Genomic DNA, 13,369 nt, shown 5'->3' with positions numbered 1-13,369 from the left:
AGTTTTCTTTGCATGCTCCCATCTTGGCTTAATTTTCTCTATTAATTCATTGGGAATCTATTGTGCAAGTTGGTCTAAAGAGTATTTCCATTTACCTAATTTAGACACAACCATGTCTTCAACTTGCTGCTTCTCTTCTAGATGTCTAATTTCATATTTCAATGATCTAAAATTTGTTATGCCGGCATCAGAATCAATTTCCTTCAATCTTTCTTGAAATGTGGGTGGAGGCCATTTGAAAATCACATCTCCCGATTCTTCACCCAATTTTAGTTTCTTTCTGATGCGCTTCTTGTAAACATTGCAATAGATGTCTTGGTAGGTTTGGTTATAATAACCTTACCCTTCTTCTTTATTGGCTCTTCTTCTTCTAATTTTTCTTCATCTTCTGCATCATCTTTTTCTATGTCATCTCCTTTACCTTCTATCAATAGCAGAGTAGAACTAGTTTGTTTCAATTTTGCTATTCTTTTCTTTCCTTTGTTGACTGCTTGAGGGATTTTTAACTCTAATTTAATTATTGCTTTGGCTTCCTCATATGTTCCAAATTATGTGGCATTTGGATCAACAGGTTCATTTAACAATGCTTCAATAATATCTTTGGTTTCATCTATATTAACCTCATAACCTAAAGGCTTGATCCATACAATTCTCAATCTGACTACTTGAATATACACTTTATCACAATCAACCATAAAAAAAATATCATCCTTGTATTCTTCTACAAGTTTCTTTGGTATCCTAAATCTTTTATTCATCTTATCCTTAAATGCATCAAAATAGTTGTCCATGATACTGACATAATTTTCTCCCATTTTTGCTATTTACTCATTGATTTGATAAAGAAAAGGCACATCTTTTCTCCATAAAATTGTACCTTTTAATGGGAAGAACTTTTGCACAAAGAAAAATAAATAGGTTAAGAGAAAATCAAACTTACAAGGGTTATTATTTGAAGTTCTGATGCTTTCCATATTTTAGTTGAACTGGTTCATCAACAACTCAATAAGGTCGAAGGACATATTATTCTTGACCACTTTGAAAGCGAGATCCATAGCTTCACATGATACATTGTTGAGATGGATAGAGCTATATATATTATGTGCAATTATATGAATACCAAATTTTATCTCCATATTAGTAATACAATTGATCTTCATACTCCTTCCATCCCATTCAGAGAGGGTTTTCTTCTCTAGTTCTACTCAACTTAGGATTTTGGTGGTTTTTGCATTGGCTAGCATTGGAAGCCCTATGATCCTATGGATCATTTTCTTTGTTATCAAAATAGGTTACTCCAACCATAACTACCCATTATGCACATGGATGAGAATAAATCTTATCCACTTTATCTGAAAATCTTGGGGCATTTGTGGAATGTGGGTTAAACCCTTCACTTCTAGGTGTTGATGCTTTGGTTTTAACACAACATTCACACACAACTTCTTCAAAGTTTCATCCATTTCTAGGGTTCCTATATCTTGAATTGAACACCAAAAATGAAAATGAATATAATTTTCTAGAAGTACCTTTGATGGAATCTGAGATTGAGCTCTGGTTGGATCTAGGGTTTTCGCAATAGTTGGACTCAACTTGAAATTTGGTGCTTTCCATTCAACTCCATGGAATAGCATCTTGGTCCCTTTCTTTATCTTGCTATTGGAGCATACCATTGCTTGGTAGGGTTTGAGAAAATATTGAAAACTTCAACAATAATTTGCACAGATCATTGGGATGCATAGAAATTTCTCTTCACAAATAGCTCTTGAGAATTCATAGTGACAAATAAATTTGATTTTGTCCCTTTTATCAAATTTTTCCTTTCTATCACCATAAATTCTTGGTATGATCTCTTGGTTGATGACAGACTATCTTCCACTTAGCTTGACTTAAATGCTCGATAGGAACATTCATGTTTCATTGTCCACATAATAACTTAGTAACTCCTAACCTTGCTTGGTAATGTTCAGAATTCCTTCAGATACTCGGTGATCCCTTTGCATCTTGAATGCTAATATGTATCTTTTGTTTTTGTTGACTAGAACTAATGTAGGATGTCTAATTTAGAATCTTAGTTCCAATACATCTTGTGAGAGATCAAGTAGAAATGCCGAGTCACCCAATTCTTGAGTGACATGTGTTTCATTTCTTAGACTTGCATTCTTAGAAGATTTCAGAATCCATTGTTGTCTCATCTGCTTTTTGATGTTATCAGGCTTGGTTTTCTTTTCATCTTCAATTCTTCCAGTATTCATATAGTTCTTGACAAGATGATCAAGTTATGTACAAATGAAACATCTTCTAGTGGTGTCTCTTGTCCTCATGTGATGTTTTACACAATTTATTCCAATGTGTCTGAATTCTCCACAGTAGTGACATCTACACTAAGTGTTGTAGTCCCAACCAAATATATCTTTTACAATCTATTCTACTAGATTCAATATCTTAGTTTTGCATTCAGAAGATTTATGCCCATGCTTCTTGCATTTGTGACATTTGCCCTCAAATTTAGGTTTTTCTTTGCATTCATTACCTCTATGACCATACTGATTACAATTAAAGAATTTTCCATTGAATTTAGGTTTTCCATTGCTCCAACATTTGTTTGATGTATGACCTTTCTTATCACGATTATTGTAAGTAGGTCTTTGATTCTTTTGAGCTCCTTGCTTGGATGATTCACCTTCTTCTATTTATCCAATTCCTACTTTTCCCTTTTGTTTGTATTATATTTTCTCATTTAATTGATCCATCTCAACTTGAGATTTCATCATCCTCGCATTGGTTTGCTTTTCAATGTTTAGATCATTCTATAATCTTTCATTCGTTGATCTTAGATTCATGATTTCTTCATTTGCATTAGTAAGCTGATTAATGAAGTCTTCTTGTTAAAGGAGTAGATGTTGAATTTCATTATTCTTTCCTTCAAACTCTTCTTTTATTTATTTTTCTCTTCCATGACTACACACAATCTTAATGACTGAATTTCTTGTTCTCTTTTTAACTTTTTGATTTCTTCTTAAAGTGTACCATTCTTTTCTAATAGTTCTTTGATTTCTTCATTAGCTTCATTTGAATTACTTTATGAATGGATGTCTTCAATTATTTCTTCAATATAGAGTTTGTCATTCATTTGTACTACAAGATCTTTTATTCTTTTCAAGGACTGAGAGTCACTCCTTTGCTTTCTTAAGTTGCCCAATAGCTAATTCCAAATCTAGTTTTTCATTGTCAATAGCCTTATTGAGTTTGAATACCTCCATCTCCTCTGATCCTTGCTCAAGTTGTTAAAATTTTTCTCTAAGAACCACAAAGCTCTGATACCAATTGTTGGAAATATATAATAGGGTAAGTTATTGAGGCGTGGGGGGGTGTGAATCAGTAACTAATAAAAATTAATATTTATTTAAAAACTAATCCTTCATGTGTATTTTGATCTAATTATATGCATGCAAAATTGAAAGCATTAAAACATTCATAAAACTTTGACACAGAATATGGTGACCCAGAAACCTTCCAAATAGAAAGTAAAACTGGGGTGGGGATGATACCCACAAGCTTTAGTACTATAGTATAAAGTTGGTCTGTTAAGGTTTACAATGACCACTTCTGATGATCTACCCTAGTAGGAGCAATAAGGACTTCTAGGTCCACCTTGCAAAAGGATTTACAAACATACAATGAAGTATGCACTTGGTAAAGAGATTTACAAAAGACTGTTAAGCCTACCTTGTGAAAGGATTTAAATGTTCCACTTGTAAGGATGAATCAATGCTTGATCTCTAATTTTCAACTTGATTTACTGAATGAGATTCCTTTGAGTGTAATAATCACCTTGCTGTGATAGATAAATCTTTGCTGCTCCTTATACTTCTTGTAGCCTTGAACTTCATACTTTTGCTTCTTACTCCTTGTTACATACTTATTTGGATGTGATACAATACATTACATATATATCAATCCAATTTACAATTCATCAAAGTTAGCTACAATACATGTTTCATCAAAATACATGAAGTTGGCCCAACTACAGGAGATCAGGTTTTGAAGACAAACTAAATGAGGTTTTGATATATGACATCCATTGTCAATGCTTTGCATCATTATGAACTCGGTAGACATAGAAGATCAGTCCATACTTATCACTTTCCAAGTAGTTTGAACTCAGTCTGTACTGTGACTTGGTGAATACTATGAAATTCAACATATAAACTGAATCACTTGATTCACACTGCATAGCTCGATCAATGCTATTACTATGAGCTCAGTATAAATTGAATCACTTTTTTAACACTATGTGGATCAGTCAACACTGGATTCACACTGTTGAATCTGTGAACTCGATAATCACTATAGAACTCAGTTAGCATTGAGAAACTTGGTAAACACTAATAATCTTGGTTTACACTAGTAATCACCAACCTGGTAGAAATTGCTCAACGCAAACTAAATACTATTCCTGGTAATTGGTAATAGTTGTAGAACTCGATAGAGTTTGAATTACTTGGTTAACACTATTAACTATACAATAAGCTCAGTAGCTGTTAGATGTTTAATTGTGTGTGTGTGTGTGTGTGTGTGTGTGTGTGTGTGTGTGTGTGTGTGTGTGTGTGTGTTACTAATAAACAAACTTGACTAAAATGTCAACATATTTGTCATTGAGATGAAAGAGAAAGAGGTACACAAACTAACTATATTACTGCCTAGTCTACAAAGCTCAGGTATACCAACACTTTTGTTAATTGACAAGGAAGGAAATGAAGAGAATAAGGGTAAGGAAGCCAGTCCTATACCCACCTCACTAAAAGAAAGTTGAAAATTAGAAAGGGGATGATCAAGTAGAAGAGGATAATATGATTTCTGAGACTAAGGAGCAAGTAGCAATTCAGGCATTGGTCATTTTTCTAGTCATTTCAACTCCTCCCAACAGTCAGACTCTTCTAACACACAGTACTTAGGCTACACCAATGCAAATATCAATGTCGAGTACAAGAACACCAAAGAGTGTTGAAACTACATTAATGGAGGATATAACTTTAGATGAGGTGATTGTTCTACCACCATTTAATCCAACAACAATCACATTTGATGGAGATACTAAAAGAGGCCCTACAGAGGAAATCAAAGAAAGAGAAGTTCAGAAGAGAGCACAAGTAAAAATAGGTTTTGCATGAAAAAAAAAAGATATTTTCACTGATGCTTTTGATATTTCAGACTCATTGTCCAATAAACCTATCTTAGAGCAACTTGTACATATAGTTGATAAGATTAAAGATGATGATATAGAGACCAATGTAACATTATTGGAATGGTTTGAGAAGAAATTTCACACTAAGGTCATGGATAAGATATCTAGTGCTGTAAAATTGAGACAAGTTGATTTATCAACTAAAATGGATAGTGTGAAGAAATTTTTGGCGGACATTTACTCTTTGTACAATAAACTATGTAATGTTGATATCTTTACCCAAGAGACTCAACAAGTAGTTGATAGGTTGCAAGGATATCTTAAGTCTACTGGATCTTCATTTACAACATCTCCTAGCACTAGTCAATTACATTTTATGAGACTGATGCTGATCTATGTAAGGCTTGCCAAGTTGCAAGCAAAAGATGCAAATATAAGATCCACTCTTATCATCATACATTCCATGTTGACTCCACACATGGAAGTTTTACACAAGGAACTAGCCTTTGCAGAGACATTGATAAAGAAAGATTCCCATCTTTCTACACAAGAAAGTCTAGTGGATATGGCAACAAATCTTGAAATACAGATTCAATCACTTGATGTAGCCATAAAGAATTGGGATTCTACTTTGGGAATCATAATGGAAGCACACATGCCATTCCTAGATAAATTTTATAGTTAGCGTACAACCCTTGTAGACATAAGTGTCAAAAAAGGGGGATTTAGAAGTTTTTGAAGATATTGTCAAGGCATATATCTACTTAGATGGAATCATAGAACAAAAATTAAGTATTTACTCAAGGGAAGTAACATAACAAGGTAACAACAACTTTTTTGCAAATTTTGAAGGTTTTGAAATTTTTTGTATGGAGACTGAGAAAAAAGTATACATTGTAAAACTTATACATGAAGAAAGAATACATATGTCATGACAAAGTGTTTTTTCCACTCATGTCAAAGGGGGAGATTTTTAATCTCATTATAGTTTTGACATTATAGTGACAAAAAACTTAGTCATCATCTAGCATAGTTAGTTGGTCATTACTATGACCAAGCTACTATTTAGACTGAGTGCATAGTGTGTGCCAAGTGAACATAGTGAGCTGAGTGATCAGTGCGAGTTGAGTGATCAAAGCATGCCAATCATAAATTTTTAGACAATACATGCTGAGTGATAATGCAAGTTAGTGCCGAGCACTAGTAGGTGTCAAACAGTTAGTGATGCAGGAGCATCCAGAGGTATAAGGGCAATCCTATGTCACCCAAAAAAAATGTACTTAGACTTAGTTTCTATTTCATGTGTTTTCATTTCTGGATACCCATTTGGGTCAAATAAAGGTTCCAACTCTCACAGTTCCACTATCAATGTTCTAGGATAGAGTATTTGAACACCTTGAGATACGTGTAAATGCCAGAAAAATAGGAGTATGTAATTGAGCCATCATTTTAGTGAACTAGAATGCTTCAAAGTCAGGTTAGGGGCATTAAATGATCTCAAATAGGGCCAAAAAATGGGGGATGAGAAAAGCTAGTCCATAGGGCTATAGAGTGCTTCAAGAGCTTTCCAAAAATGTAAACGGTTCGTCAATCGGAGCTACAGTTTAAAAGTTATGCCTCCCAGAAGTTCAGTTACCATTTCTGGATTCTTCTAATTTTGTGCGAACTTCTAATGCGACTTCTAGAGCCTTCTATTTGGTTGGTGGATGTCAACTAGCACTTTCTAGAATGTATTCCTAATTCTTAACCCTCCGATGTCTATTTAAGAACATTTCTGGCATTGTAAAAGGCAGTTCGGAGTGGAGTTTGAGAGAAGGTACTGGGAGAAGAATTTATCTCCAGATTTATGCTATTGTAAGCCCATAGGGCATGTTTTGGAGTCTTTTTCTCTGCACTAAGTGTACTAGCATATTTTCATAATTAATAAAATTTTCCCTTTCCTATTGTATCCATTCTGTGCTTGGGTTGTGTCCCCATCAAGTGGTATCAAAGCTGGTTTTCCTAAGTGTGTAGACAGAGTGCCAACTGTGAGGGAGTTTGCACCAGGGCTGTGTAGTTGTGGGTTTGAGTTAAGAAGATGCCTCCATGAAGAGAGCATGGTAGAAGGGCCAGAGCTATTAATCTTGAGGAGGTTAGATCCCTAAAAAGGCATGTACAAGCATTGCAGGAGGAGCTCCGTAGAGGAACAAATGTTGTCGTAGGCGACGAAAGTGAGGATGACAATGAAGAAGAAGAAATTAGACTAGAAGGGGAATTTGACAGGGAAGTTTTGAATCAGGTAGAGGAAAGGCTTTTTAGGGCCATTACTAAGTTTGGGAAAAGACCTACAATTGATGTGGGTGTATTTTCAGAAAATCTGAAACTAGATGAGTTGATCGACTAGATTAATGAACTAGAAGAATACTTTGAGTATGAGGATATCAAGGATCCAGATAGGGTTAAGTTTGCAAAGGCCAAACTAAAAGGTCATGCCAAAATTTGGTGGCAAGAGGTTCAATTGGAAAGAAATAGAAGAGGAAAGGATAAGATCACAAGGTGGGATTGCATGGTGGACAAACTAAAGAAGCAATTCATTCCCGTTAACTACGAGCTCGATTTGTTTAAGAAGATGCATGGGTTAAAGCAAGCTGAAAAATTAGTCCAAGAATATACGGAGGAGTTTTATCGACTTCTAATTAGAGCAGGGCATGCATAAGCAAATAAGGAGAAGGTTGCTCATTATATCAATGGGTTACGACCAAGCATCCAAGAGGAATTAAGTCTGGTAAGAATGACCAGTGTTGAAGAGGCATACCAGTTTGCCCTACGAGTTGAAGAAAAGCTAAATAAAAGGTTTGAAGGGAGACAAAGAGGGCATGGTTAAGGAGGAAGGGGTAGTGGTAGGTCATCTGGAGGCCGAAATGAAACCCAAAAGAAAAATAAAGAGATGGGTACTAGTAGGAACCGGAGGAACGAGGGTTTCAACCGCTTCCATGATCAAGACTTTGGAAATCAAAGAGGAAGAGGTAGAGGACGTGGAAAAGGAAGAGGAGGCTTCTGTGGTACCTGTTTCCATTGTAATGAAGAAGGTCATCATGCCTTTGAATTCCCTCAATGACAAGGAAGGACAAATAGGAGACCTGAGGGTCAAGCTAGGGTTGCTCATGTGGATGAGGATGCACAATCATCACATTTAGAGGATGCAAAAAGAGGAGAGACTTTAGTAAATGAAAGGGTCCTACTAAGTGGTGAGATTGAACCTGGACATAGGAGGAGTTTATTCTATACCAGGTGCAAGTGGGAGGATAAATGTTGTGATGTGATCATTGATGGTGGTAGACCTGATAACTTGGTATCAGAGGAGATGGTCTCTAAGTTGAAGCTCAAGAGGGAGAAACACTCCCAACCCTATTCGATTGCTTGGGTGAAAGATGATCATAAGGTCCTGGTAAGTGAACAATGTTTAGTGAAGTTCAAAATTGGGAGTTACCATGATGAAGTTCTCTGTGATGTTATTCCGATGGATGTTTTCCATCTATTGTTGGGTAGACTGTGGTAGTTTGATAAGCATGTAGTACATGATGGTCATGCAAACACATACTCTCTAACAAAGAATGGAGTTTTCCACAAATTGAAGCCCATGAAAAGGGAAGTCAAAAATGTATGTAGCAGTGCTAAGATTTGTCTTGTTGATGGAAGGAAGTTTTTAGATGGCATGAAACATCAGCGTATGTGCTATGATTTGATCCCTAGGAAAGATAAAGAAGGTAGTAGTGAAATACCACTTAAAGTTTCAGATTTACTAGGTGAGTTTGGAGATATCATCTATGATAATGTTCTAGAAGGATTACCACCAGTAAGGCAAATCAGTCATCAGATAGATTTAATCCCAGGAGCTAGTTTGCCTAACAAGGTTGCTCATAGGACGACTCCTACTGAAACTGAGGAGCTAAATAGACAAGTTTAGGAGCTATTGAGGAAGGGCTTGATTTGGGAGAGCCTGAGTCCATGTGTAGTACCTGCAGTACTGGCACCAAAGAAGGATGGAGAGTGGAGGATGTGTACAGACTCTCGAGCTATAAATAGGATAACCATCAAGTATTAGTTTCCTTTTCCAAGAATGGATGATCTTATGGACTATTTGAGTGGAGCTCAGTACTTCACAAAGATAGATCTCAAGAGTGGCTATCATCAGATATGAATTCGAGAAGGAGATGAGTGGAAAATAGCCTTCAAGACCAAGGAGGGTCTTTATGAGTGGTTAGTCATGCCCTTTGGATTAACGAATGCCCCAAGCACCTTCATGCGGCTTATGAATGAGGTACTTAAGAAGTTCTTAGGAAAATTTGTTATTGTCTATTTGGATGATATTTTAATTTTCAGCAAGACTTTGGAAGAACATTTATTGCATATTCATAGTGTCCTTGAAAGGTTAAAGGAAGAGAAACTGTTAATTAATCTGAAGAAGTGTATCTTTGCAAAAAGGGAGCTAGTCTACTTGGGGTTTGTTATATCACCTGAAGGTCTTAAAATGGATCCAGAGAAGGTAAAAGCCATCTTGGAATGGCCTACTCCAAGGTCTGCTACTGAGGTAAGATCATTTCATGGTTTCGTTAGTTTTTATAGGAAATTCATCAAGAATTTCAGTGGCATATGTGCACTCCTGACTGACACAATAAGAGGGGATAGAAAAAAGTTCAAATGGACTGCGGCAACTACGAGAAGTTTTGAATTGATGAAGAAGAAGGTGATAGAACAACTTGTGTTGGCACTTCTAGATTTTAGAAAGGTGTTCCAGGTGGATTGTGATGCTAGTGGTAGTGCTATTGGAGCTGTATTAAGCCAAGAAGGTAAGCCTATTGCATATTTTAGTGAGAAATTGAATAATGCAAAAAGGAAGTATTCTGTTTATGATGAAAAGTTCTATGCAATAGTTCAAGCCTTAAAGAAATGAAGGCATTATTTATTGCCAAAAGAATTTTTTATATATACTGATCACCAGGCGTTACAGTACCTAAATGGCCAAGGTAAATTGAATCAGAGGCACATGAAGTGGGTAGAGTTCTTGCACAGCTATACGTTTGTGTTGAAGCATAGAAGTGGAAAATCTAACAGGGTTGCAGATGCACTAAGTAGGAGACAGTTGTTTCTTACAGTAATGCTGGTTGAAGTAGTTGGGTTTGATGAACTTAAGAATCTATACCCTAAGGATCCTGATTTTTCTGAAGCATGGAAAGCTTGTAAAGAGCCTATTGCTGTAGACATAACTAAGCGATTAGACTATTTGATTCAGGATGGTATGTTATTCAAGGGAAGTCAATTATGCATTTCAAGGAGTTCCATGAGGGAAAATTTGATTAAGGAGAAACACAGTGGAGGGATGGAAGGACATTTTGGTCGAGATAAGACCATTGCCATTCTTAGAGAACATTATTTTTGGCCTCAGATTTCACAGGATGTGAAGAAGTTTGTACAGAGTTGTCAGATTTGTAAAGTTGCCAAGGGATTTAGTCACAATAATGGACTATATCAGCCATTTCCTATTCCATCAAAGCCATGGGAGGACATAAGTATGGATTTTGTTCTTGGATTGCCGAGGACACAAAGGGGTAATGACTCAGTATTTGTGGTGGTTGATAGGTTCTCCAAAATGGCACATTTCATTCCATGCCACAAAACTCATGATGCTGTCCATATTGCAGACTTGTTTTTTAGAGAGGTGGTAAGACTACATGGCCTCCCAAGGAGTATGGTTTCTGACAGAGACACTAAATTTTTGGGGTATTTGTGGAGAACATTGTGGAAAAAGTTGAGAACAGACTTGAAATTCAATTCCACACATCACCCATAGACTAATGGCCAAACAGAAGTGGTAAACAGAAGTCTAGGTAATTTGCTGAGATGTTTAGTTAAGGATAAGCCCAAGGGGTGGGATTTGATTCTACCACAAGCAGAGTTTGCTTACAATAACCCTATAATTAGGAGTACTGGAAAATCACCATTCCAAATTGTATATGGAAGTAGCCCAAGGACTGCACTAGAATTGAGGAAGATAGAGCAAGGGGAGAGGACAAGTGCTAAAGCTGAAGAATTTGTTAAACATATCAAGCATCTACATGAGGAGGTCCAGGCGCACATTGTCAAGATGAATCAAGAGTATAAAGCTAGAGCTGATCAAAGGAGAAGACATAAGGAATTCCAAGTAGGGGATCTAGTCATGGTACACTTAAGAAAAGAAAGATTTCCAGCCGATACTTTCAACAAGCTAAAAATGAAGAAATTTGGCCCCTGCAAAATTTTGAAGAAACATGACTCAAGAAATGCATATGAAGTAGACTTGCTAGATGTAATTCACATTTCTCCTATTTTCAACATTGTAGACTTAACAGAGTATCATGATGATGGTGCAGATGAGGAGCTGATGTTAGAGCCATGTCCAATTCCTACTTCTAAGAAGGAGGAGATAGAAGACATTCTAAATCATCGTGTGGGTAAGAGTACCAGAAATAGGCAATATGAAGAGTATTTGGTCAAGTGGAAAGGATGGCCAATAGAGGACTCAACTTGGATATCAGCAGCTGAGGTTTCCCATTTGGGATTTCCTCTACCATTCATAAAGTGACAAGGTCACTTTTCAATCTACCCTGGGTGTCTGATGCAGGAGCATCCAGAGGTATAAGGGCAATCCTGTGTCACCCAAAAAAAATGTACTTAGACTTAGTTTCTATTTCATGTGTTTTCATTTCTGGATACCCATTTGGGTCAAATAAAGGTTCCAACTCTCATAGTTCCACTATCAGTGTTTTAGGATAGAGTATTTAAACACCTTGGGATACGTGTAAATGCCAAAAAAATAGGAGTATGTAATTGAGCTATCATTTTTGTGAACTAGAAGGTGTAAATTGGTCGAATAATTATCATTGTAATTTAGAGCATTCCAAAAAAAGAATCAGGTCAAAAGGCCCCACGGTTTGAAAGTTATCGCAGTTTTTCAGTTTCTGGAGACATCCTAAGAATGCTTCAAAGTCAAGTTAGGGGCATTAAATGACCTCAAATAGGGCCAAAAAATGGGGGATGAGCAAAGCTGGTCCATAGGGCTATAGAGAGCTTCGAGAGCTTTCTAAAAATGTAAACGGTTCGTCAATTGGAGCTACAGTTCAAAAGTTATGCCTCCCGAAAGTTCAGTTACCGTTTTTGGATTCTTCTAATTTTGTGTAGACTTCTAATGCGACTTTTAGAGCCTTCTATTTGGTTAGTGGATGTCAACTAGCACTTTCTAGAATGTATTCCTAATCCTTAACCCTCCAGGGTCTATTTAAGAACATTTTTGGCACTGTAAAAGGCAGTTCGGAGTGGAGTTTGAGAGAAGGTACTGGGAGAAGAATTTATCTCCACATTTATGCTATTATAAGCCCATAGGGCATGTTTTTGAGTCTGTTTCTTTGCACTAAGTGTACTAGAATATTTTCAAAGTTAATAAAATTTTCCCTTTCCTATTGTGTCCATTCTGTGCTTGGGTTGTGTCCCCATCAGTTAGTATGTGCCGAGTCACTCAAGTGTCGAGCAAACAATGTATGCCAAATAGTTAGTGCACGCAAATGGATTCAGGAGCCGAGCAAACAAAACAAGAGAACAATGAAGATTGAGCATCAAAAGCCTATTGATTTCAAGTAACCAGTTAATGACATAGATGTCTGTAATGGCAAAATTTTTTATGTAAAACATTTTTGGCTGACATAATCTTGAATTTTTTTATATGAAGAGATAATGATCAAGTCATGTCATACATCCCTATGTAATACATACAAATAATCAGAAAAAGGGAAGCATTAGGTGGCAATAGCAATTAACCGAAGTCATTTATTTTTACCTAAGATTATCTCCAGGTGCCTACTTAAAGAGGTAAAACCCAAGGGGTAGTATGCATGTGAAGGAGGATACTAAGGAGAGTATCTTGTGTGGAAGAGGCACAAAAAGGATGGATAATTGAATGAGCAGCATAACAAAATCAGATAATGTGAAGACAAGCAATGAAAGGTTAATTAAGATATATTAGATCAGGAAGATTAAGATACAGACTGTAAAGAGGAGATTTGACATCTAGCAGAAAGGCACTAACTAAAGGATTAGGTACTACATCATTTTAATAGGTGATACAGGGTAAATCTCTTAATAGAGTAGTCCTAATAGGATTTTTTAAAT

This window comes from Cupressus sempervirens, chromosome 3 (assembly GCF_028749045.1).
Source record: "Cupressus sempervirens isolate cs-2001-9-10 chromosome 3, ASM2874904v1, whole genome shotgun sequence".
Lineage (NCBI taxonomy): Eukaryota > Viridiplantae > Streptophyta > Pinopsida > Cupressales > Cupressaceae > Cupressus > Cupressus sempervirens.
The sequence above is the reverse complement of the archived record's forward strand: the minus strand, read 5'-3'. Positions refer to the sequence as shown.